Source organism: Cervus elaphus, chromosome 10 (assembly GCF_910594005.1).
Source record: "Cervus elaphus chromosome 10, mCerEla1.1, whole genome shotgun sequence".
Taxonomy (NCBI): domain Eukaryota; kingdom Metazoa; phylum Chordata; class Mammalia; order Artiodactyla; family Cervidae; genus Cervus; species Cervus elaphus.
This window is the reverse complement of record NC_057824.1, coordinates 21,456,032-21,482,393: the sequence shown is the minus strand read 5'-3', so window position 1 is coordinate 21,482,393 and position 26,362 is coordinate 21,456,032. Positions and strand designations below refer to the sequence as shown.

General features: G+C 42.6%; 1 long non-coding RNA gene across 1 annotated transcript; it reads left to right on the top strand.

Annotated features, from left to right (window-relative positions):
* Window positions 1-2,098: 2,098 nt before the first annotated feature.
* LOC122701997 lies at window positions 2,099-25,715 on the top strand. The gene is made up of 3 exons (XR_006343170.1): window positions 2,099-2,255; window positions 22,988-23,248; window positions 25,524-25,715. It is a non-coding gene; the product is annotated as an uncharacterized LOC122701997 (long non-coding RNA).
* Window positions 25,716-26,362: the final 647 nt, after the last annotated feature.

Below are 26,362 nucleotides of genomic sequence, written 5' to 3'. Positions count from 1 at the left end.
CTAAGGCATCTCTACCATCTTTCTTCCCATTTTAAGGATGAGAAAAAGGACCTCCACCGATTTTCAACGTTTTCCCCAGATTACACAATTTGTAGCATCTGAGCTGACATTCAATGAGCCTCTAGCCTGCATCAGTCAATTCACATGCATTAATTTACTTCACATAAACAGTGAAAAGTTCAGCAGTTATTTACCTAGGATCATGCAACAAGTACAGAGGCTGTTTAATTCCCAAGCCTCTTTCCACTACTATAAAGACTAATACCATCTAGGGTCCTTAACATTCAAGTTGAAGGAACAGTCTATAAGGACTCCAGTCTACTCAAGACTATGTGCTAAATTTTGGATTGCTCTATCATGATACTCAGGGATTCCCAGGTAGCTCAGTGGTAAAGAATTCACCTGCCAATCCAGGAGATATGGGTTCTATCCCTGGGTTGGGAAGATGCCCCTGGAGGAGGAAATGGTAACCCCTCCAGTATTCTTGCCTGGGAAATCCCGTGGACAGAGGAGCCTGGTGGGCTACAGTCCATGGGGTCACCAAGAGTTGGACACAAATGAGCAGCAGAAGAACCGTGACACTTCAGGCTTTTGGATGATATCCAGGTCAAACATGCCTCTTCAGGTCTAAATTGTAAGACTGATATATTGATTTACCTTTTAACTGTTTTTTGTTCAGGGTCAGTTCAGTTTTCAACCTCAGGTAGAAAGCTGTATCAGATAAACTACATCCCTAGTAAAAATGCACAAGGTAGACACCTGCCCTTATGGTGAAGTACTTCTCAAAATGCTCACACAAATAACATGGAGAGAATGTTACTGGGCAGATCTTGATTAAGAACAATAAAGGAAGCCTGGGATTCTAAATTTCTAACAAGATCCTGGGTTGTATCAGTGCTGGCAAAGCAGTGGTTCTCAAACCAAGAAGCACCTTAGAGTCACCTGGGGTGCTTGTATTTCTCAACACCAATTTCTAGGCACCATTCCATCAATAAAACTAGTGTCTCTGGGGAGGGGGCTGGTGCTTACGATTCCGTATTGTTTAAAAGCATCCCAAGTGTTTCTAATACACAATCAGAACCACTGGCTTAAAAAGAAACATCTCAGTGGGACAAATCAGCTGAGGGTTGCATGATCCACACAAACCGAGAGCAGAGGGACTCAGAGAGAAGACATACCCTTTGACAAGACAAGAATGAAGACCTTCCTGGATGGTACACCATCTGATTCTCCGACGGCTCCTCAGTGATTTACGCAACACTGTTGGAAGAAAGAACGACTTACCATCTCAGGTCCATCTCAAGTTTTCAGGGCGAAACGGACAAGCTGGTAAAGGTCCAAGGTCTGAGTGTCCTCATATACGAAACGGAGCAAATGCGTTACTTGCTGAAGAAACAGGTCATCAACAGGAGGAGTCTGCTGGCTGGCCCACGGAGTGGACCCCGGCAGTCAGCAATCACAGGGTCGTCACCCTTTCCTCTGTCCTTGGAGGATACTTCCTGTCCACTGTTTCTGCAGCAGGAGCGGCTCCAAGGATGTAGCCTTGAGAAAGCGAGGTGTTCCGATCACCCAGACCGGATATGAGCCTAAACCAAGTGCCGGGTCCGTATAAACCAAGATTCCAGCGGGCAGGTGCCGAGATCTCTCTGTCTTATGGCCTCTCAAGACCAGCCTCATAATTCAGTTGCTTCACTTACTAAAACCGCCACCTGCCGGTCCGGAGGGCTTTACCTCACTCTGGGATCTCTCGGGCTCTGTGCTCCGGCGGTTTGCAAAGCAAGGTGTGGCGAGCCATCCTGGAGACCGAAGTAATGGCTCTTAGGAAAGAGACGTTCGCAGAAGGGGAATCCCGGGCTGGCCATCGACCCCTATGTGGGGAGGGGGATCCTGAATGTCAGATGCCTGCAGACCGCAGCTGGCGCACAGGACGCCCCCAACAGGCTGGCTGGTCCGATGTGCGTGTTTGCAGAGCAGCTCAGAGGGCGCTGCAGGCGGAGAAGCATGTCACGGAAGCACCGCCGGCTGACTTCCTCTTGGGGCGGGACTGCTGGCCACTGATGCCCAATTGATGGTGGAAGTTCAAGTTAGAAAGTGGGAAGAACTGGGGTCAGAGGAAGACTGCAGAGTCCCCTGTTCTGTTCACCCCGGGGCCGGCAGACAATCTGGAGGAACTGGACGGTCAACTGGAGACCTCGGAGAGCCCTTTTGCAAAGCGAGGAGGGTGCGAATTGCCCAAGATTAGACTCCAAGAGCTGGTGAGGAAGCCTGATTAAGATGCTAAGGGGTGGGATCCCTAGGAAAGTGATGAGGAGGTCTTGGAGAGGATGAGACCTCCGTCTGACCCCTCGAGCTGAACCGCGGCAGGCCCCAGGCAATTTGAAGTTCCTCTGTCCTTGAAATGTACATTCTGCCCACTGTTTTCATATTGGAAGCTTTGCCCTGATGTATCTTTGAGAGAGTGAAGTGTTGAGCCTGTCTGGACAGGGTATCTGTTAAAACTAAGATTCTGGCAGAGAGATGCCTAGATCTATTCATCTTACAGCTGCCCAAGACAAATTTGTAGGTAAGTTCTTTTTTTTTTTTTTTAAATGAGTAAAAGATGCTAAGACTTTTAAAAAAGAGAAAGAGATAAACTTTGTAAATTCCCTTGTTTATTAAACCTGCCACCTACTAGTCTGGAGTGGCTGCCTCTTTCTTGGATCTCATCTTGTCCCCCATGTACGGGGTCAGTTTGCAAGCCAACACCTGCCTGAGGGTGAAGGAAAGTGACCCATATGTGGGTTCTCTGGGAAGCCTATAGTGAGCTGCAGCAAAGTAGGGCACAGTTGTTAATAACCCTGTACCCCCGCAGCAGTGCAGGCTTTTCCAAGCTGGAGAAGACTCCAGGGCAATTACTGTAATTATAATTCAGTTCTAAATACCTGTAAGTATGCAGTTTTGCTGAAAGCAAAAACCGTGTTCATCAGATTTTTTTTTTTTTTTAAGTATCATAAATTGTGTGTTTTTTGGTTTTTGTGTTTTTTTTTTTTTTTTTTTGGCTGCACCAGGTCTTCCACGGGCTTCCCAGGTGGCACAGTGGTAAAGAATCCTCCGGCTAAGACAGGAGAGGAAGAGACATAGGTTCAATCCCTGGGTTGGGAAGATCCCCTGGAATAGGAAATGGCAACCCACTCCGGTATTATTGCCTGGAAAATTCCATGGACAGAGGAGCCTGGCGGGTGACAGTCCATGGGGTTGCAAAGAGTCGGACACGATTAAGCACACCATCCCCATGGGCTTAGTTGCCCCATGGCATATGGGAACTTCCCAGATCAGGCATCAAACCTGGGTCTTTCACACTGGCAGGCTGATTCTTTACCACTGGACTACCAGGGAAGTCCTCAGCATATTTTTGCTTTTCCTACACATTGGGAGAATAAAAAGAGACCTAAGAATATCTTTGAATGTAGTGTTTATCATGTTGTGCCATGTGCTCTTGGTAAATAGGATGATTTTGGGTGGCCCGTGGATACACTTAAAAACGTGCCAATGTAAATACACATGAGAAAAATAGTGGATTTTTGGCGGTGATACAAAATTATGCTTTTGAATGCATTTATTAAAATGAAAAGAGTTATACAGCCTTAAGATCTTGTTACACATTCTTTGTACTGTAACAAGTAATAAGTACAAGTGAAGCGATACATTGATGAGGAAGGAATGTGATCAACTGAACTTGGAAGAACCTCTTTCTGATCCCTCATCACAGAGGGATCCAACCACTCCCATTCTTCTCCGCCTTACTTGCCTGATGTTGATGACAAATGCCCATATTGTCTTTATCAGTTTTATCCTTAAAATTAGCAAGTTCAAGTTCAGGAATTTCCCTGAAGGAAATAACTATGCAAGTTTGCACATCCAAGCACAAAAATGAACATCACCATTGTTCTTACAGGACCTTTTATTAGCTTGGGGCAGGAGCAAATATGTTATTAGATTGACTCATGTGAAACTTTCACATTAGTGGGTCAAAAATGGGTGAATATTAGCAACCAGATATCTGGCAATAATGAAGCGTATTTGGGCATATTCTGTGTAATAATATATTCCTCAGTCATCTGCAATAAAGCTGTGGAATACTACTTAATGACAGAGATGTTGTCAAAATATTGACTGTGTGAACAAAACAAACGAAATAGGTTGACACAGTTATAAATAGTGTTATTTGTTTAGACTGTATTTATGCATAGAAAAAAATAGCACATGGCATAGTTTAAATCAAAGTCTTACAAAAAAAAGTCTTACAAATTTTCTGTTTCTCATTTTCATCCTCTGTGATTGCTTCTAGTTTATTTAGTTAAGATTTTTAAAATTTCATTTTAAATGTGTGACAGGTCATCACGACTAATTCTTAGTTCTCTCTCTCATTTCTGGGTATGAAGTAATACATTGTTCTATTGCTTTCTTTCACTCTATGAAGTTTATTATTCATGTTTCTTTTGTTAAATAGCCTCGTAGTACTTCTCAACACCTAACTCCAGGCAGCCATTTGAATCCATCGGCGTTGTCATGCAAGCCGATGTTAATTTTCCTTCCCTGGTCTGGAAACCCCAACAGTGAGAGGTTTTCCCTTCATCCACAGCCTCACTTCTGCACAAATAGTTCTGTGTCTTTCTCACTCCCTCGTTCTCTCCTCTGAACCTCACTCATACTTGAACCACTGATCACTGAATTTCTCTATCTCAGCCACTCCTGGTAATTCAAGGTCACTAGTGTAATCAACAGTTCCCAGTTGTTGGAAATTTTCTGGATTTTAAATGGAAAGTCCCATGTCCTAGGAAATCCCTCAGTCCTAGGAAAATCGAGAGGATTGGTTGATCTAGCCCTGATGTGAGTTAGGAGGGATCACTGTGAACCAGACTGTGCGTGACATACCAAAGCTACTTGTTAATAAGAAAGTCAGATAACTGAGCCAAGGTCAAGAGGGATGGTCTCCAGCTTACAGGTCGTGGAAGAGCTTTAAGAAAATTGGGAGACTTTAAGTAGCATCACAGGGCTTCTAGGAGTCCAGTTATAAGAGATCTATGACAAGGCAGGCTCTGATATCTGCCAAAGCATCTCCTGATTTAACTGGAGGAGCTTGACACATCTAACTTGGTGCAGACAATTCTACCCTGAGTGGCTCAGGGCTTCCCTCACTGGCTCCAATGGTAAACAATCTGCCTGCAGTGTGGGAGACCTGAGTTTGACCCCTGGGTCAGGCTGGAGAAGTAATGGCTACCCATTCCAATATTCTTGCCTGGAGAATTCCATGGACAAAGGAACCCGGTGGGCTACAGTCCAAGGGGTCACAAAGAGTAGGACACCACTGAGCAACTAACACTTTGGTTCGCTTTCTGGCCAGTTTCCTTGACACGTTCTAGGAAGTCATTTGTAGATGGTCTAGGCTTGAGAATGTGATGGGAAGCTGAACTCCTAGCCTCTGGAATGGATCCTCTTAGCTCTCAATCTCTGCAGGTTGATTTCAGCTCTCAGCCAATATCAAGTCACTGGTTCCTTCCATGAATTCAAGGCACCATATTTTCTACAGCCCTAAAAGTGAAAGAAAATTAGTCACTCAGTCATGTCCAACTCTGCAACCCCTAGAATTATAGCCCACCAGGCTCCTCTGTCCATGGGATTCTCCAGGCAAGAAGACTGGAGTGGGCTGTCATTCCTTTCTTCAGGGGATCTTCCTGACCCAGGGATTGAACCCAGGTCTCCTGCATCACAGGCGGATTCTTTACCATCTGAGCCACCAGGGAAGCCCTAAATAGGCACCTAAGTGAGTGATGATCATGATCTAAGTTAACGATGCTTCCCTCATATTCCAAATGCAAAAAGTGAAAACTCTCTAATTTCTTCTTCTGAGAGGCCATTAATAGAAATCTTTAAAAAGACAGTTTCCTAGCACTGGAAATATTAAGCTGTTATTATGGCAAATGAGCTTATTTTTACTTTCAAATGAAAATATAAATAAGTAATAAGTAAATATCAGCAATTTTGGTTCCATAATGAATAAGGACAGAATTGGGAGCTGAAAGAGTGTGTGCCCATTAGAGAGAGTGGGAAATTAACATTTGTTGACATTCTCCTGCTTTTAGTTTTAATGTAAACTAGAGGCAATTAAGTTATGTTCAACATTTTTCCCTGTAAATATTTTCTATTTCTCTATATGGTAACCAAGATGTCTTACAACAGGGCCATATTAGCAAGCCCCAAACTAGAGGGGCGGTCTTACCTGTCATCTGCAAATGTAAAAATAGAAAGCCCAAGTCCTTGAATAATTCAGTGTTTCTCGTCTATTTCTTATCCACGTCATGACCGTGCCATTCACCATTCAGGATGCCAACTGTTTTTCTGTTTTCTGGTAGGTTTTTTTTTTCCCCACACTCACAATCTCTAGGTAAATCTATAAATTCCCACTCAGAAGAACATGAATTATCTAATGCTTGAATGAAATGAAGACAAAAACAAGCTTGAATATTTAAACTTACAGCAAGTATCTTCCATGATAGATCCTTTCAGACTCCCACTCATTTTTTTCTTTGATATCTACTACTGCTATAAAGTCCCAGTTTATCATATAGCATTACAATTTATGGTATAACCAGCTTGTGTACTGACTATAAACCCTTCATCAATGCCACTGTAAAGGGTTTATAGTCCATAAATAGAAGAGCAAGCCTATCTCGCTTGCTTGTTTTGCCCGCAACACAGCCCTTCAGACATGTCAGCCTGGTTATTTGTTTTACATGCTGGATGAGTTACTGGAAAATAAGTGGATACATTGTTTTGTCTCTCCAACATCCAGAGACAATTCAGGATCACGGGGGATGAACAATGGGATGTTGGCTAGAAAGATGTAAGAGAGTAAGCCTGTCCTTATCATTAATCTGTAGGTGAGCATTTTTTAAAAATTTTTGTTTCAGAGTATAGTTGGTTAGCAACGTCATGTTAGTTACAGGTGTACGGCGATGTGACCCACTTATACATATATATGTATCTATTCTTCAATTTCTTTTCTCATTTAAGTCTTTAGAGAGTGTTGAGCAGAGCTCCCTGTACTATATAGTAGGTCCTTGAGTGTGTGCATGCTAAGTTGCTTCAGTAGTATCTGACTCTTCACAACCTCATGGACTGTAGCCTGCCAGGTTCCTCTGTCCATAGGATTCTCCAGGCAAGAATACCGGAGTGGGCTGCCATACTCTCCTCCAGGGGATCCTCCTAATTCAGGGATTGAACCTGTGTCCCCTGCGACTCCTGCATTGCAGGTAGATACTTTTCCACTGAGCCACCGGGGAAGCCACTATAGTAGGTTGGTTATCTATTTTAAATATAGCAGTGTGTGCATGGAAATTTCTTTTTAATCTCAAAATTCAAATAATTAGGAATTAGGAATTCCAGTCTTTGGAAACCAGCCAACCATATAATTTCACATGCATGCATGCTAAGTCGCTTCAGTGGTGTCTGACTTTTTGCGACCCTATGGATTGTAGCCTGCCAGGCTCCTCTGTCCATGGGATTCTCCAGGCAAGAATATTGGATGGGTTGCCATGTTTTCCTCCAGGGGATCTTCCTGACCCAGGGATCAAACCCACGTCTCTTAAGTCTCCTGCATTGGTAGGTGGGTTCTTTACCACAAGTGCTACCTGGAAAGTCCATATGATGTCACATCTTAAATTAACAGAAATGTATAATCTGATTGTATATCCTGTTGTCCACCTGTTTCTTAGATTCTTTGCTCTGTATCAACGCACTTTTTGGAAAGAGGGTTGGATTTTAATATATGTAAGAACTGGGTTCAAATGCTAGTGCCAATCCTGAATAATTGTGGTCTTGAGCAAGACAAAGTGGAGATGATAATAATGCCAGTGTAATTTTAATGTCCTCAGTCCTCATTATTCTGCAAGTATTAATACTGATGATGTGGTGATGGTAACGATTGTGATGACTGTGATGAAGGTAATAAGGATGATGGTGATGCTGCTGCTGGTGATGCTGCTGATGGTGATGATGGTGATGGTGATGCTGCTGATGGTGATGACTGATGGTGATGATGTTGCTGATGATGCTGATGGTGATGATGGTGATGATACTGATGGTGATGGTGATGGTGCTGATGCTCGTGATGCTGATGGTGATGCTGATAGTGATACTGATGGTGATGCTGCTGGTGATGCTGCTGCTGGTGATGACTGATGGTGATGATGCTGCTGACAATGCTGATGCTGCTGATGGTGATGCTGCTGATGGTGATGATGGTGATGATACTGATGGTGCTGATACTGATGGTGATGGCGCTGATGGTGATGGTGATGACTGATGGTGATGACTGATGGTGATGCTGATAGTGATACTGATGGTGATGACTGATGGTGATGCTGATGGTGATGATGCTGATAGTGATGCTAATGGTGATGATGCTGATAGTGATGACTGATGGTGATGACTGATGGTGCTGCTGATGGTGCTGCTGATGGTGATGACTGATAGTGATGCTGATGGTGACGACTGATGGTGATGACTGATGGTGATGCTGATGGTGACGACTGATGGTGATGACTGATGGTGATGACTGATGGTGATGCTGATAGTGATACTGATGGTGATGACTGATGGTGCTGCTGATGGTGATGACTGATAGTGATGCTGATGGTGATGACTGATGGTGATGACTGATGGTGATGGCGCTGATGGTGATGCTGATAGTGATACTGATGGTGATGCTGATGGTGATGATGCTGATAGTGATGCTAATGGTGATGATGCTGATAGTGATGACTGATGGTGATGACTGATGGTGCTGCTGATGGTGCTGCTGATGGTGATGACTGATGGTGATGACTGATAGTGATGCTGATGGTGCTGCTGATGGTGATGCTGATGGTGACGACTGATGGTGATGCTGATGGTGATGCTGATGGTGATGACTGATGGTGCTGCTGATGGTGATGACTGATGGTGAAGATGGTAACATCACTGAGGTCATGATGATGATGGGGATTATAATGATGATAATGGATGACTATTTGGTTTCTTTATGGCCAGGTACAGTTATAAATGCATTGCGCATGTTATCTCACTTAATCACAACCACCTCATTTTACATGTGAGAATAATGAGACTTATTTATGGTGGTTAACTAGCTTGCTCATCATCATATAACTTGAGCATTAAGGTAGGTTTTGAACCTAGCACTCTGATTCAGTATCCCTCAGTCTTAATCACACCATCATATCACCTTCCTTTAATGGTGGTTCAGATTAATGGTAATGATTCTTGTTCTGTTTACTCTTCCATGATCCACATAATGAAACTGTCAATCAATCTCTCCAAAATCTTTTTTTCCCCTCTTTTTTTTTTTTAACTGAAGTGGCTCAGGTGGTAAGGAATCCACCTGCAATACAGGAGACCCAGGCTCAGTCACTGGGTTGGAAAGATCTCCTAGAGAAGGAAATGGCAGCCCACTCCAGTATTCTTGCCTGGAAAATTCCATGGACAGAGGAGTCTGGCAAGCTACAGTCCACAGGGTCGCACAGAGTCAGACACGACTGAAGCAATTTGGCATGCATGTGCCCTTCAAGGTAATTCTATTTTTCTCTGTTTTGGTCACAAGGAAGAGGGGGCTTCAGTTCATGGGGTCCCAAAGAGTCACACACGGCTGAGCAACTACCACTTTCACTTTCATAGTTGATTTACAATGTATTCATTTTAGGTGTACAGCAAAATGATTCAGTTATATATATATAAAAGAAGTCATGATGGGAGCCCCAGTCTATGTTCCCTGAATCACACAGAAAATTCCCATTGGCTATCCTATTTTCCATATAGTAAAAGATGTTTCCATGTTACTCTCTCCATACCACCCACCCTCTCCATTTGACATGGTCTCCTAGACCCCAGACCAATTCTGCTTCTGGGTCCCAATCTCCAGTTCCTGTGGCAGCAGTTTCACACTGGAGCCCTTCTCTCCCTGGGCTATAGACACATCCATGGTGACCTCAAGGCCAAGGCCGGCTTTCCATCATGCCCCAAGTTCTCCACCTTCGCAGTGGGGAGCAGCAAGGGCAGTGGAGACTGGAGATGCCCAATTCCATCTCTGGCAGGAATTTACAGTGGTGGGGGGTGGGGAGCTTTTAGTAATATTCCAGAAGTAACTGGAAGTAGAGGGGGAAAAAACCCTTCTGGTAAATGGAAAGACCCAGCAGAAAGTGTCCTGCCTACATGGGATGTCAGAGGAGAGAAGGTCCCCACCTTAATTAGGAGTACATTTGAATATCTTCATTCTGAGCAGACACAAAGAGGCTCAGGTGAGCCCAGAGGGATTTGCAGCCAAAAGCTGGCTAATCTCCAGTTAAACAGGCCCATTATCTCTCACTCCCCGGGAGAAAGTCAGGCAGAACTGATTTGATTAACAGTAGATTAACCTCTCTAACACAGCCATCCTGGGTTTTACACCTGTCACTTTAGTATGACAATTTATATTTATTCAAAAAGCCATGAGACAGTAAATTAAACATTGCCCTAATTAGAAAAGTGTCATATGTTACATCGGGGAAGCCACCTGATCTAATTTTCCAACAGGCCTTGTGCAAAGGATGTGTTGGTGTGGCCTGAGCAGAAGCCCTACAAACACCAACACGCTGGGGAGGAGAAAATTCTGGACTGCGGATGCTATAGTTTAGCTTCTGAGAGGAGAGATGCAGGATTCAATCCTAGGAGCTTCGCTTATGGTCCTCCAAGCTGCCTGGCAGTGCATTCTACGCTGGCACTCAGCTGGGAACCGGAGTGGGACCTCTGCCCGTAGTGACTTCAGAATCCAGGAGGAGAGATGGCCTAGAACTCAGGCAATTTCAATTTATGTTTGGATTAAGAGTGAAATACGTGATGATGTGAAGGCTCAGAGAAACCCACCTGGTTGATGCAGTCTTGGTGGAAAGGGGACCAACAGATTATCCTGGAAAGGAATGACATCTAAATGGTATCTGAAGATTGTAGACAGTTTTCCAGGCTTTAAGGAGTGAGAAGGAAATAGGATTTGCAAACTCTGGATAGTGAAGCAATATTATGTTTATCAAATTATATTCATTATAATATTTTATATTATATTATATTCAGGGATCCTTTGGTTAGTAGTAATAAGTAGCAAAATATGCATAGGGAAATATGAGCATCCAAGGAGGTAAGAGACAGGTCATGAAAAGCTGTGATGCAACATTAAAAAAAATAAAAAGGACACAAAAAAATTGAGTTGCAACCTACATCTGGCAAAGCATATACATCTAACCATAGAGCTTGAAGAGTTTGGACAGATGGGTACATGGATGTGTTCATGGAAATAACACTCTAATCGATACATGAAAATGTTTCAGTTCTTGATTCTAGCCTCATCCCCATCAATATCTCCCTAAGGTTACCTCTGTGTTCTCTATCACTGAATATTCTGTTTACCTGTCTTTGAATTTCGTATACCTGGGATCATGTGACATATACATTTTGGATCGACTTCTTTTATTCAATATTCTTTCAGTGCTTGCGTGCTCAGTCATTCAGTTGTGTCTGACTCTTTGTGACACCTTAGACTGTAGCCCTCTTTGTCCGTGGAATTTTCCAGGCAAGAACACTGGAGTGGCCTGCCATTTCCTACTTAATGATGTCTTATTATTGTGTGTGTGTGTTTATTTATTTGGTTGTGCCAGGCCTTAGTTGCAGCACACGGGATCTTTGATCTTTGTTGTGGCATGCAGGATCTTTAGTTGTGGCGTTTGAACTTGGAGTTGCTGCTTGTGGGATCTAACTCCCTGACCAGGGATCGAGCCCAGGCCTCTATATTGAGAGTGCAGAGTCTTATTGTGTTTAGTTATATCCTTATTTTTGTGTATCAGCCATGTTTTGAATGCATCACAATGCATGGACCCCTTTCTACTGAGGATGAACATTACAGTTATTAATAGTCTCATATGTTATACATAATGCTGTGATAAACATTCTTGCACATAGTGTCTTTTGGAGGACACTAGTGTTCATTTCTGTTGGATGTTTACCCAGGAGTGAAGTTGTTGTGTTGGTGGTGTGGATTAAGGCTACTATGAACCATCATATGCATTATCTCATTCACTCAACATTTCTAGGATACCTGCAGTGTGCTGGGGGGTACAGCAGCCAACAGCAAGGCACCCTACCCCTCTTGACACTTGCTTTTGGGTATAACCTCAATGGACTGTGTGTATGTGTGTGTGTTAGTAGCTCAGTCGTGTCTGACTCTTTGCGATCCCATGGACTATAGCCCACCAGGCTCCTCTGTCGGTGGAATTCTCCAGGCAGGAATACTGGAGTGGGTTGCCATTTCATACTCCAGGGCATCTTTCCAACTCAGGGATTGAACCAGGGTCTCCTGCATTGCAGGCAGATTCTTTACCGTCGAGCCACCAAGGGAGGCACCAATGAATTCCAGAAGCCCCAAATCATGACTGAAGTAACCCTGCCATCACAGTGCCTCCAAGAGTGGAGAATGATGCTGGAGAGACTGACGTTTACCCTATCAGTCTGCCTGAACTCTTTTTTAAGGAAGGCTGAGATGTGGAAAACTAGTGATCTTTGACTCAGCAACAGCAGAGAAGGATTTTAGGGGGAAAAAATCCTATGGAAATACATTGCCTACCACACTACCTCTGGGTATGATGTGTGATGACCTTGTTTAGACTCCAGGGAGAGTGTGACATACACAGTCCATGATGGGAGGGACCCAGAGTGATTGGGATGTGACTCTGAATGAGACGTAAGTCCTGGAAACTGGAAGGGAAACCAGAGCATGCAGCAAGGTGTGAGCAAGCCATCTGGTCTTCCCATGATGGTCATGCCCTCAACTTGGGTGCATCAGCTTCTTGTAGCTTTTAGACTTGTTTCCAAGCTGAAATCCTCTTGAGGATGCAGGATGCTGGACCAAGCTTGGTCCTTCTTCCCTGAGGAAGAAGCTGACTTATCCACTTTACCTAGGTCCTCAGCTACATTTTCCTGTATGTTATGTGCATGCTTGCTCAGTCATGTCTGACTCTTTGCAACCCCATGAACTGTAGCGCACCAGTCTCCTCTGTCTATGGAATTCTCCAGGCAAGAATACTGGAGTGGATAGCCATTCACTGCTCCAGGGCATCTTCCTGACTCAGGAATCTAACTCCAACTCTTTTGTCTCCTGTATTGGCAGGCGGACTCTTTACCTCTGTGCCCCCTGGGAAGCCCCCACGTTTTCCTATGAGCACCCACAACAAAACCAAAACAAAGAGCTTTGAACTCTTTGACCAGATTTTGAAGACTATTTCTAGAACTAGGAACTTATCAAAGGACAAAGAAACAAAGAAGGAATAATATTCTTCCCCTTTTAAATGGGAAAACAAACAAAACAGTTGATTTTGCATGATAAAGCAAGCAAGAACTTCCAAGTGGAGTGGTGGGGGGGCAGCATTCACATAAATACCAGGGATTAAGAGAAATTTAAGAAAATGCTACAGACTGGTTAGTATCTCAGGAAAAGTCTGAGTTATAATCACCAGCCTGAACCTCTATCCATCAGAAAAATGAGGACCAAATAAAACGTATCCTCTGAAAAGACCAATGATGCATTGTGAGACTCCTACTCTTTCAATCCAATATTCTGCTTTTAGGATATACAAACATATAGGATATTCACTCTAGTATCATTTATGATAGAAATAAATCACTGGGGAAGCATATATTCAAAATAGGTGAATGGTTAAATTATCATGTCTTCATATGATAGACTATCACAGACTGTGAAAATTATTTTAGGAAAAATTGCTTAGTACATGCAGATGATATAAATTTAATTGATGAAAAGGCAATATGCATACCTTTACATATTCAGCATGGTAAATCAATTTCATCCTTCATCTCATCACCAATTGGTTGCTAACACAATTGCTTGGAACTCTGCATTGGAAAAGATTCTGCGGTCCTTTGGGCACCCAGCAGTAATGATTAGCAAGGACTGTGTGAGCAGAAGAAAGGAGGGCATCTCACCTGTGCCAGCAATTTGCCATGCCAGGCTTATTCAGAATAATTTAAACTATGACACATGCAATACGTATTCACACATGAGAATGTTCGTGCAGATGAGAGGGGAGAAAACTGAGCCAAAAAGAAGTAAACTCTGTTGATCAGCAGAAAACCATGACATTGTTTACTTATGTGATAAGATGTGTAAGGATTTCTGAAGCTTCCATCTTACTGATTCTTTGGATTAAGTGAAATTGTTAGTTGCTCAGTCATGTCCAACTCTTTGCGACCCCATGGACAGTAATCTGCCAGGCTCTTCTGTCCATAGGATGCTCCTGGCAAGCATACTGGAGTGGGTAGCCTTTCCTTTATCCAGGGGATCTTCCTGACCCAGGGATCGAACACAGGTCTCTCACACTGTGAGCAGATTCTTTACCATCTGAGCCACCAAGAAAGCCCTGGATTAAGTAAAGTCACATGGAATTACAAGTAGTTTTCATGCTCGTGAGACCATTCAAAGCCAAACAAAACAAATTTGTGGAGGTGGAGACATGGGGACCCTTATATGTTGTTGGTGCGGATGTAAAGCGATATACAGCTCCTTTGCAAAATGGTTTGGCCATTTCAGAAAATGTTCACCATAAATTTATCAGGTGACTCAGCAGCTTCATGCCTAGAGAAATGAAAGCATGTAACTGGCACACAAACGTTCTTTAGGAGCATAATGTGTGATAACCCTAAGTTGGAAACAGCTGGGAAGAAAATGGAGATTAATTATAAAAGAGCATGAAGGATCTTATCAGATGACGAAAATACTCTGAAACTGGGTTATTGTGATGGTCACACAACTCAATAAATTTACTAAAATGCACTGTTCAATTCAGTCACTCAGTCATGTCCAACTCTTTGCGACCCATGAACCGCAGCATGCCAGGCCTCCCTGTCCATCACCAACTCCCGGAGTCTACCCAAACTCACGTCCATCGAATCAGTGATGCCATCCAACCATCTCATCCTCTGTCATCCCTTTCTCCTCCTGCCCTCAATCTTTCCCAGCATTAGGGTCTTTTCTTATGAGTCAGGTCTTCGCATCAGGTGGCTAAAGTATTGGAGTTCCAGCTTCAACATCACTCCTTCCAATGAACACTTAGGACTGATCTCCTTTAGAATGGACTGGCTGGATCTCCTTGCAGTCCAAGGGACTCTCAAGAGTCTTCTCCAACACCACAGTTCAAAAGCATCAATTCTTCTGTGCTCAGCTTTCTTTATAGTCCAACTCTCACATCCATACAACTGGAAAAACCATAGCCTTGACTAGACGGACCTTTGTTGGCAAAGTAACAACTCTGCTTTTTAATATGCTGTCTAGGTTGATCATAACTTTCCTTGCAAGGAGTAAGCATCTTTTAATTTCATGGCTGCAGTCACCATCTGCAGTGATTTTGGAGCCCAAAAAAATAAAGTCTGCCACTGTTTCCCCATCTATTTGCCATGAAGTGATGGGACAAGATGCCATGATCTTAGTTTTCTGAATGTTGAGCTTTAAGCCAACTTTTTCACTCTCTTCTTTCACTTTCAAGAGGCTCTTTAGTTCTTCTTCACTTTCTGCCATTAGGGTGGTGTTATCTGCATATCTGAGGATACTGATATTTCTCCTAGCAATCTTGATTCCAGCTTGTGCTTCATCCAGTCCAGTGTTTCTCATGATGAACTCTGCATATAAGTTAAATAAGCAGGGTGACAGTATATAGCCTTGACATACTCCTTCCTGATTTGGAACCAGTCTGTTGTTCCATGTCCAATTCTAACTGTTGCTTCCTGACCTACATACAGATTTCTCAAGAGGCAGGTAAGATGGTCTGGTATTCCCATCTCTTTCAGAATTTTCCACAGTTTATTGTGCTCTACACAGTCAAAGGCTTTGGCATAGTCAATAAAGCAGAAATAGATGTGTTCTCTGGAATTCTGTTGAACTATTTATTAAATTTGTTTACTTATTTTTTATTTTAAAATTATAACTTTATTTAATTGTATTTTTTAGTTGGAGGAAAATTGCTTTACAATGTTGTGTATGTTTCTGCCATACAACAACACAAATCAGTCATATTTATATATATATATATCCCCTCCCTCCTGAGTCTCCCTCCCCCCTCCACCCCCATCCCACCCATCCAGGTCATCACAGAGGACTAAGCTGAGCTCCCTGTGCTATATAGCAGCTCCCCACTAGCTATTTTACACGTGGTAGTATGTAGACATCAATGTTACTTTCTCAATTCGTTTCACCCTCTCCTTCCTCCACTGGGTTCACACGTTTGTTCTCTACATCTTTGTCTCCATTCGTTCCCTACAAATAGCTTCATCAGTACCATTTTTCTAGATTCCTGCTTTTGAACTGTGGTGTTGAAGACTCTTGAGAGTCCCTTGGACTGCAAGGAGATCCAACCAGCCCATCCTAAAGGAAATCAGTCCTGAATATTCATTGGAAGGACTGATGCTGAAGCTGAAACTCCAAAACTTTGGCCACCTGATGAAAAGAACTGACTCACTGGAAAAGACCCTGATGCTGGGAAAGATTAAAGGTGGGAGGAGAAGGGGAAGACAGAGGATGAGATGGCTGGGTGGCATCACCGACTCAATGGACATGAGTTTGAGTAAACCCCAGGAGTCGGTGATGGACAGAGAGGCCTGGCATGCTGCAGTCCATGGGGTCGCAGAGTCAGACATGACTGAGTGACTGAACTGAACGCAATATTTTTTTTCTCTTTCTGACGTACTTCACTCTGTATAACAGCTCTAGGTTCATCTACCTCACTGAAAACTGACTGAAAGTCATTCTTTTTATGGCTGAGTGATATTCCATTGTGTATATGTACCAGATATTTATCCATTCACCAGGTTGATGGACATCTAGGTTGCTTCTGTGTCCTGGCTATTGTAAACAGTGCTTCTGTGAACCCTAGGGCACATGCGTCTTGTAGAGTTGTGGTTTTCTCGGGGTGTATGCTCAGTACTGAGATTGCTGGATCATATGGTAGATGTATTCCTAGTTTGTCAAAGAATCTCCATACCGGCCGCATCAGTTTACATTCCCATGAACAGTGTGAATTGTGCAAGTTATTTTAAATAGGGGATAGTTTTGATGTATAAGCATGCCCCAGTAATGTTTAGAGAGAGAAAAATGGAAGGAGACAGAGACTGTGCTAACAATAACGTGCTATCAATGATCACTTCTTGCTAGCTTGGTAGAATATTATTTTCTTATTCAGGTCTCTCTATTTTTTTCCTTGTTTTCATCTGAATATGCCTTTTTGTTAAAAAAAAAAAAAACAAACAGGGGAAAAACTACCATCCCCTACACCCCCCCCAAACCCCTTTCCGAATCAACAGATCCTAATGGTGGCGCTCTCCTACCCTCATCTCCATTCCCACTGGTGATGCAATTAGACTAGCATGCAAGGGCACCTTTGTGAAGGCACTAAACATATCCACGTGGATGTTGAAGGCCCTACTCTTAGCAAACACATTCTTCTCCTCCTCTAATACCTAGATGAAACATTTTCACCTTTGGAATGCTTATTTTCCAGCTTCCAATTTCCCGGGGCCATGGCCTCCAGCGCTTATATGAGGTGTGCCGTCATGCTTCAGGCTGGAGAAAAATCATGCCTTCGCGGTGTAAGGTCAAGACTGTGCACCTGTTTGAATCCTCGAGAGCCCCAAGAGAAATAGCCCTGCCAAGGTTTTCCAGACATCACAGATTTCTTGTGTTAGAATTGCTGGCAGTGTCTGGCACAATATTTTAAAGCCGTTCTGTAGGTGAAGGCCCTTTCTCAGAAGGAGACTATTTTTCTACCTGCGTCGGGAAAATGTCACACAATACACTAGATCCTCACCCTATTACATTACAGAGAGGAGTTACACATCAGTGATATGGGTCAGACACAGCCCACTGTATAGTAGCAAATAACAACAAGTATTAGCATGGAGCTCTTAAACTGGGTGCCAGGGATTGTGTGGAAGTTTTTTTTTAAAACTTTTTATTTTGTATGGGAGTACAACTGATTAACAATGTTGTCATACTTTCAGGTGAAAAGCAGAGAGACTCAGCCATACATACACATGTATCTGTTCTCCCTGCAAATGCTCCTCCCATCCAGGCTGCCACATTGAGCAGAGTTCCCTGTGCTACACAGTTAGGTCCTTGCTGGTTATCTAATTTAAACATAGCATGTCCATCCCCAATGAAGCATTGTATATATATATCATTTCATTGAACCCTCACTAAAGCTCTGTTAATTATTATCTATAATTTCCTATAGAGGAAATGGGGGTCAAAGAGAAGAAATGAGGCAGTTAGTGAGGTGCAGAGTCAAGGTTAGGACTCAGTTCTGTCTTATTTTGAATTTGGGACAGACAAGACACAAAGCGACCTGGAGCCAGGGGACCAGAAGGAAAATATTCGCTTGGCCAATAAATTTGCTCAGGTTTTCTATAGCATCTTAGGGAAGAATCCGAATGAACCTTTTGGCCAACCCAATATACGCTACTTAGACATTTGCAACTTGGGGTGGACACATACCACAGGCACAAGTAGGAGATGTGTACAGCTGGCCCCAGTCACAGCAAACTCCCTCCCAGCAGATTCTAGTGTGGATCAACAATGATGAACAAGCCACCGCAGTCTCCTCCACCCAAGTGATGTTAAAAATCTCCTCTGCAAGGCACATACAACACTTCTGAAAATATATAGGAGCGACTCCCCAGCTGTCTGAAAAACACTGATTTAACTCATGTTACCTTAAATTGATTCAGGCTCAGTTTGTGTCATCAGGCTATTTGGGGATGTTTGATAAAAATTCATACCTGTTGTTCAATACCAAGAATTAATACATTTCCTGCAAATGAATTCATCTCCACTGACATGATTTAATTGCTACCCCAGTGAGATGATTTCCTTGCTGATTAAAGACCATCCTTGGGTGAGCTTGCAGACAGTATGACCAAATGCATGGAGCTTCTCAGAGGAAAGCGGGTCTGAAAAGTGTCCTGTTGAAAGGAGGTTTTGGGACATGAGTGAGAATGAAGGCTCAATTTTGAGTGGTGGATATCCTGAGAGCTCTCCCCCATCCGTCCATATATCCTGGGAAGGGGAGAGGGGCAGGCGCCTGCCCTCTCCCACATTTTTTGTCATCTCTCTACCTCTGCAGGAAGCAGACAAATGGACCGTGGCGGTGTGTTAGACGTTAGGAGGATTTTTCTCTTTGGATTTCTGCTTCTCACTCTTGTGTACCGGAAGGATAAATAATGTCGGAACATAATAAAAATGCTTTCAGTCCCCTGAAGCTAGGAAAGCATTTTAATGTAGTGAGTGATGTTGCAAAACCTTCTTTATCAAGGAACATGAAGGAAAAGCTTTTCAAATACCAGCTGCATACAAACAGGCCTGCTATGTTCAAGACACCTCCCCAGAGATGGTCAGGAAGGGGCTTGCTTAGACAACAGTGCCCTCATCCCATCCTGTAGGTGAGGATTCAGGTTGATGGGGCATCAAGCTTTTCAAGAACTGGCTCTCACCCCCTCTTCAACCTCTTGATGCCGATTTTACCGTCTAAGCAGGCTGATGAAATTTCTGGTCCCCAAACATGCTCTGCGGCTTTCTGTTGGTGAGCCTTGTGTTCATGGGGTTCTCCCTGCCTCATGTTCTTTTGCCCTCTTCTGATTTATACTCATGTTTCGAGACCCACTTCCCGTGTCCTCCCCTGAAGAAATTCATTCTATAAGTCCTCAGCCACAGAGTGGTGTCCCCTTTATATGCACCCGTAATCTCCTTGCATTTTCTTCTGACAAATGCTTTATATCAATATGTCGGTATATCTACGGCTGTCTTTGTATCTGAATCTAATCTAAACTTCTCTCCCTCTCCATGAGTGGGGTGTGTGTGTGTGTGAGAGAGAGAGAGAGAGAGACTCAGTCACATCCAACTCTTTGCGACCCCATGGACTGTAGTCTACTCGGGTTCTCTGTCCATGGAATTCTCCAGACAAGAATACCGGAGTGGGCAGCCATTCCCTTCTCCAGTGGATCCTGGTCCAGGGATCGAACTCAGGTCTCCTGCATTGCAGACAGATTCTTTACCATCTGAACCACCAGGGAAGCCCTTCCTTACGTGGGGACAAGGCCAATTCATATATGTAAGAAAAGATGGGATTTTAACCTAAAGTTATACCTTATACTTTCCCAAGAGAAAAACCACTCCAGTCAAGAAAGTTGCAAAAAAAAAAAAAATTGAAATTGATTGGTAGTAGAATGATGGCATCTGACAGGCATCAGGGGCTGGAGGAAATGTGGAGGTAATGGTCAAAGGATGCAACCTCTCAGTTATAAGATGAACATGTTCTGGAGACCTAAGGTACTGCATGGCACCCATATTTAATAATGATGTATTGGATACTTGAAATTTGATAAGGGAGTAGCTCTCAAGCATTCGCCCTCCCACTCCCCGACAAACACACACAAAACAGTAACTTTGTGGGGTGATGGACAGCTTAGTTAGCTTGATCATTTCACGATGTATACTTATATCATGTCACTATGTTGTATACTTTACATAAGTACAATTTTTATTTGTCAGACATCCCTCAATAAAGCTGGAAAAATTGTGTGAAAATTTTAATTGAAGTTGATTTTAACCCCAACTGCTGAGTTCAGAGGCCTAGAGCAGCAGCATTTCTGAAATCAGGAAGCCATGTTAGAAATCTAGATATCAGATACCTTTGCCTATCCTGATGACAGGAGCAACAGGGCCCGCCAACTCCCCCATTGATCTGGGGTCTCATCCTTCTGTCCTTTAATGTTTAAATAAAATCATATCCAACTCCCCATCCTATATAAGTGAGGGAACTCAGTCTTCAGCCTTCTCTATTTCAAGGAACTCAGAGATGGAGTATTATGCTTTTTTTTTTTTTCATTTACTTTTATTAGTCGGAGGCTAATTACTTTACAATATTGTAGTGGTTTTTGTCATACATTGACATGAATCAGCCATGGACTTACATGTATTCCCCATCCCGATCCCCCCTCCCACCTCCCTCTCCACCCGATTCCTCTGGGTCTTCCCAGTGCACCAGGCCCGAGCACTTGTCTCATGCATCCAGCCTGGGCTGGTGATGTGTTTCACCCTAGATAATACACATGTTTCGATGCTGTTCTCTCGAAACATCCCACCCTCGCCTTCTCCCACAGAGTCCAAAAGTCTGTTCTGTACATCTGTGTCTCTTTTTCTGTTTTGCATATAAGGTTATCGTTACCATCTTTCTAAATTCTATATATGCGTTAGTATACTGTATTGGTCTTTATCTTTCTGGCTTACTTCACTCTGTATAATGGGCTCCAGTTTCATCCATCTCATTAGAACTGATTCAAGGAGTATTATGCTTTTAAAAATTACTCTTGAAAATTTCTCCTCTAAGCCACACGTGCATGCGTCTAAGTGGCTTCAGTCATGCCCGACTCTTTGCGACCCTATAGACTGTAGCCTGCCAGGTTCCTCTATCCATGGCATTCTCCAGGCATGAATGCTGGAGTGGGTTGCCATTTCCTCTTCCAGGGGATCTTCCCAATCCAGGGATTTGGAGCTGAGTCTCATGTCTCCTGCATTGGCAGGAGGGTTCTTTACCACTAGTGCCTCTTGGGAAGCCCGTCTAATCCACATGTTTCCCACTAAATATGAATTCCTCCCTCTTTAAATTATCCCACCATGGCTGTTTTTAGTGGATGAAATGGTAAAATGGGAAGAGAACGGGTTTTGAGGTCAACATATTGACTGCAAGAGAAAGCAATTAGATGAGGTGCAGGTTCGTGAAACTGAGCTAGAAGTCAAGCAACAATGGAAAATGGCGCTAATGATGGTCTAATTGTCCCTCCCCTATAATGTGGTTACAAAGATTAAATGAATCAATATATGTGAAATGTTTAGAGCAGGCTCTGGGCATAGCAGGCACTGAATGCATATTATCTATTGTTGTTATAAGTCAGGGCCAAGGGTGTGTTGGGTGTGGGAGAACTCAAGATGGAAGAACAGTATTAGAAAACAGAAGATAATGGAGTTATATTTACTATTTCAGTGTTTAAAGCTTAGCCTAAAGTGCTATTGATGAAGTGACTCCTGTATAATGAGAATAATAAATACTAAAAAAGATAATGAGCTTAGAACATCCCTCAAAAAAAAAAAAGCCAATTGTTTATTCAATTATGGTAAATTGCTTATGTAGTTCCCACAGATTGTGAATTAAGTCTCCTTTTTCAAGCAAAACACCACATAGGTATGTGTGCTTGTATTTTTCTTTCAATTGTTGAAGATAATGATAGGGATATAAAACTTCTTGAATTAAAACTGTATTTCTGGACTAAGTGAAGAATACTTATGCAAAGTCCTACCTCATGGCTTGAAACACAATAGGAGCTTGATACAGTCAGTCCCCTCCATTCGAACCTTCCAGTGGCAAAGTTTGAAACAATACGAACGTGTGTTCCATTAGCATCAGGTACATGTGAGATTCCAGCTTGTCCTCCATCTCCTATTGCTGATGACCCTTCAGCTCTACCATCTCCCACCCCCCCTACCTCCTCCAGGCAGTAATTCTTCTTGCCTGTGCAGTCCATGCCAGCCCCTGAATGCCAACTGTTGGACTGAATTACTGTACTTTCTAAGGTACTATACTGTAAGATTAAAAATGTTTTATTTTTTGTGTTTGCTTTTTGTGTATTATTTTGTCTGAAAATATCATAAATCTATCCCAGAATAGTAACATATAGCCCCGTGTGTTAGTTGAATACCAAGCTAACTTTGTTGATTACAAACAATTAGAACTTGCTTTCTCAGAATGGAACTGGTTCATATGTAGGGGACTTACCATACCTTTTTTTTTTTTTTTCTTTTCATGTGTTTCAACAGTGAATCTTCTACACTTTGACTTTCCTCGCAGTGCACCAGCTGATGGTCTTGGGGTAGACAAGATTTCTTAGGATACAAAAAGTATGAAATGAACCAGAAGTGAAAAACAATCTGTGTTTTCTCCAATCCTCCTGGTGACTCCAGTGAACACTCCAATGAAAGCCTGTATTCTGGGAAGGTGATACTGGAAATCATCTATTATGGAGCCGAAGAAGGAATCATCACCGGAAACAACGGAAATGGGAGGGGCTTTTAACATTGGTAAGTTTCATCAGTGACTACTGTCATGCAAGTCCTAAACTGGGTATAACCAGGAAGGGAAAGGAAGGTACCAACCATGAGGTGTTCTGACACAGACATGTTTATGAAGCTAATTCTGTTGTTATTCCAACTTACGAAACCAACACCACTCATTGTAAAAAGAACATAAAAGTATATATTCAAATGCATTTCACATTTATTCCTTTATTTTGTAACTTGCCTTTTCATTCTCTTGTATGTTTAGTCACTCAGTTGTGTCTGACTTTTTGCGACCCCATGGACTGCAGCCCACCAGGTTCCTCTGTCCATGGGATTTTCCAGGCAAAAATACTGGAGAGGGTTGCCATTTCCTCCTCCAGGGGATCTTTCCGACCCAGGGACCAAACCTGCATCTCTTGTGTCTCCTGCATTGGCAGGTGGGCTCTTTACCACTGAGCCACCACCTGGGCAGCCCTTCATTCATTCTCCTAAGTATCAGTTAAAGAGCAGAAGATTTGAATTTTTATAAAGCCCAATTTCTCATTGTTTTTCACTTAAGGTTCAGCTTTTGGGCCCTAAGAAATCTTGTCTACCCCAAGACCATAAAAAATAATCCTATTTTCTAGAAAGTTCAAAATGCTAGCTTTTAGCTTCTGATGTATGATCCACTTTTAGTTAATTTCTATACAGTGTGAAATTGGTCTCTTTTCATATAAATATCCAGTTGTTCCAGTAACATTTATTGAAAATATTATCCATTCTCACACTGAATTACCTCAGCACAATCGTTGAAAATCAATTGATATGCACTATATTTATGGATGCTCTATTGGGTTCCATTGACCTATATAGTCATCTTCATACCAGTTTCTATTCTATTTTTATTTCTATTCAATTCCTTGATTATTGTAGCTTACTCTGGTCTTCATTTTCTAAATTATTTAGGTTATTCTAGTTTCTTTGAATTTCCACATATATTTTAGAATCAACTTGTCAATTTCTATGGAAAAAAAACCCATGGGAGCTCAATCTATAGATTCAAATCCCTTTAAATTTGTTGAGACTTATTTTGTGATCTAACCTTTCTGGGGCAAGTATTGGAAAACCTTAGTTTAACTTAGCTTTATTCCTAAATCATGGTCTTTCTGAGTCTTCATGGAATGCCTCAGATAATCAACAAGGATCCTCCATTTTTTCTGATTAAAACTTGACCATCTCCCAATACTGTCTGATCTTTGGTAATTGTTCTGCTTACAATTTCCTTGTTCTTTGAACAGTCTTTCATAATGTCCCTATGTTCGTATGTTGCCTCATGCTAAGCAAAGGGATCCTTATGTAGACCTGAGGCATTCGTTTTCAGCACAAATCACTTCTTTTTCCTTTTCTTTTTTTAAGAGGATGAAAAGGTTTTACTGTATACTTCCAGCAATTTAATTTGGGGGAAAAATCAGCTTTAGAATAGACTTCTTCTAATATCAAATATATTTATGTTTTTTTATTTTTATAAATTTGTATTTTTTAAGATATACAATATGTTGTTTTGATGTACATGTACATTATAAGATAATTATATTATCATTATTACTAGGGATATATATATGATCTTTGTCCCTGGCACAGAACTCCAAAAACCCTTTGAATTTCCTCAGTGATAAGAGTTCATGACAAACCCCTTTCAACCACACCTGAGTTTATGTTATTGAAGAGATAGTCAGGGCTTCCCTGGTGGCTCAGCTGGTAAAGAACCCGCCTGGCAATGCAGGAGATGCAGGAGACGTGGTTTTGATCCCTGGGTTGGGAAGATCCCCTGGAGAAGGGAATGGCAACCCACTCCAGTATTCTTGCCTGGGAAATCCCATGGACAGAGGAGCCTGGCGGGCTACAGTCCCTGGGGTCGCAGAGTCTGACACACGCATCATGGTGGGGGCGGAAACCCCACACTTTGGAATTGAGTACAGAATCCTTACAAGGACATACCCTCAATATTTCAATTCTGCTTAATCTATAAAAATGACAGTGAAAATGCCTTAAGGACTTTAGAAGAGGCTGCTCTTAATTTCTGAGAAAAGCCTAGAAAAAGAGGCGTGGCTTTCCAAACTTTACCCCGCCCTCCTTACAGCAGCAGCCCAGAAGCCAAGGCTCTTGCTCCATCTTTTTTGTTCTGTCTGAGTGGAGTTTTGGCAGAAGTGCCTCCAATTTGTTTGTTTTTTAGATTTGCTGTCTTGCCTGAGTAAGCATTAAACAGAAGGAAACCTCTCTCTCAAGGTGAAAAATTACTTTTAAATTTTCCACTTAGGAAACCGCGTCTTGGCGCCTTCGTTGGAGAGGAACATGAAGGCTGACCTCAGGGGATCTGCAGGAAGCCCAGACAGATACAGGCAGGGGCTGTCTGAAGACACACCGTCTCTCTCGTGTTTCCACCCACCTCTCCAACTTACCCTGTTTTTGTCTTTTTTTTTCTTTTCCTTGAAGGTCTAAATGCCTTTGAAAGCCTCTGGATAAACATATATCCACCGCTATACCAATTTGCACGGTTCTTTTCTATTGATTTAGCTTGTAATTTATTTCTTTATTTCTGACACATTTCACTTACATTCCCAGGTAAGGGCGAAGTGCTGAAGCTAGAAAACTGTAATTAAATAATCGGGCGCTTGGCAGGCTAGGAGAGGCTCTGAAGTTGCTCTTTGTGGGTCATCCAAAAGAAGGCAGAGACAGGAATGGCAAGTGATGGGAAAGCCATGTGCTTGTAGGCATGGGTAGGCTTTATTTTTGTAAATAAGAATCAAAGCGGGTTTTCATGCTGAATTACGGCAGTTCCTTCAAAGTGCCATGAAATGGTATATTATTACCCGTCGCATGCCTGATTCCCTCCGCCAGGAGCTGGGGAGGGAAAGGGCCCACTGTGTTATCCACTGCCAGCTCTTTAATGAGATGATGAGATGTGCAAACTGCATAGTGTGCAATATTTTTCTTCCCGACTCAATCTATAATAAGTCGATAGCCCGCTGAAACCCAGGGTTTGGTGCATTTTTCCAATTTAGTTGCTGTCGATGACTCTGAAAGTGCTGATCCCATCAAACCGCCCCTCTCCCACACAGATTTCAATAACTTGGGAAAGAGAAATTCCATTAGCCG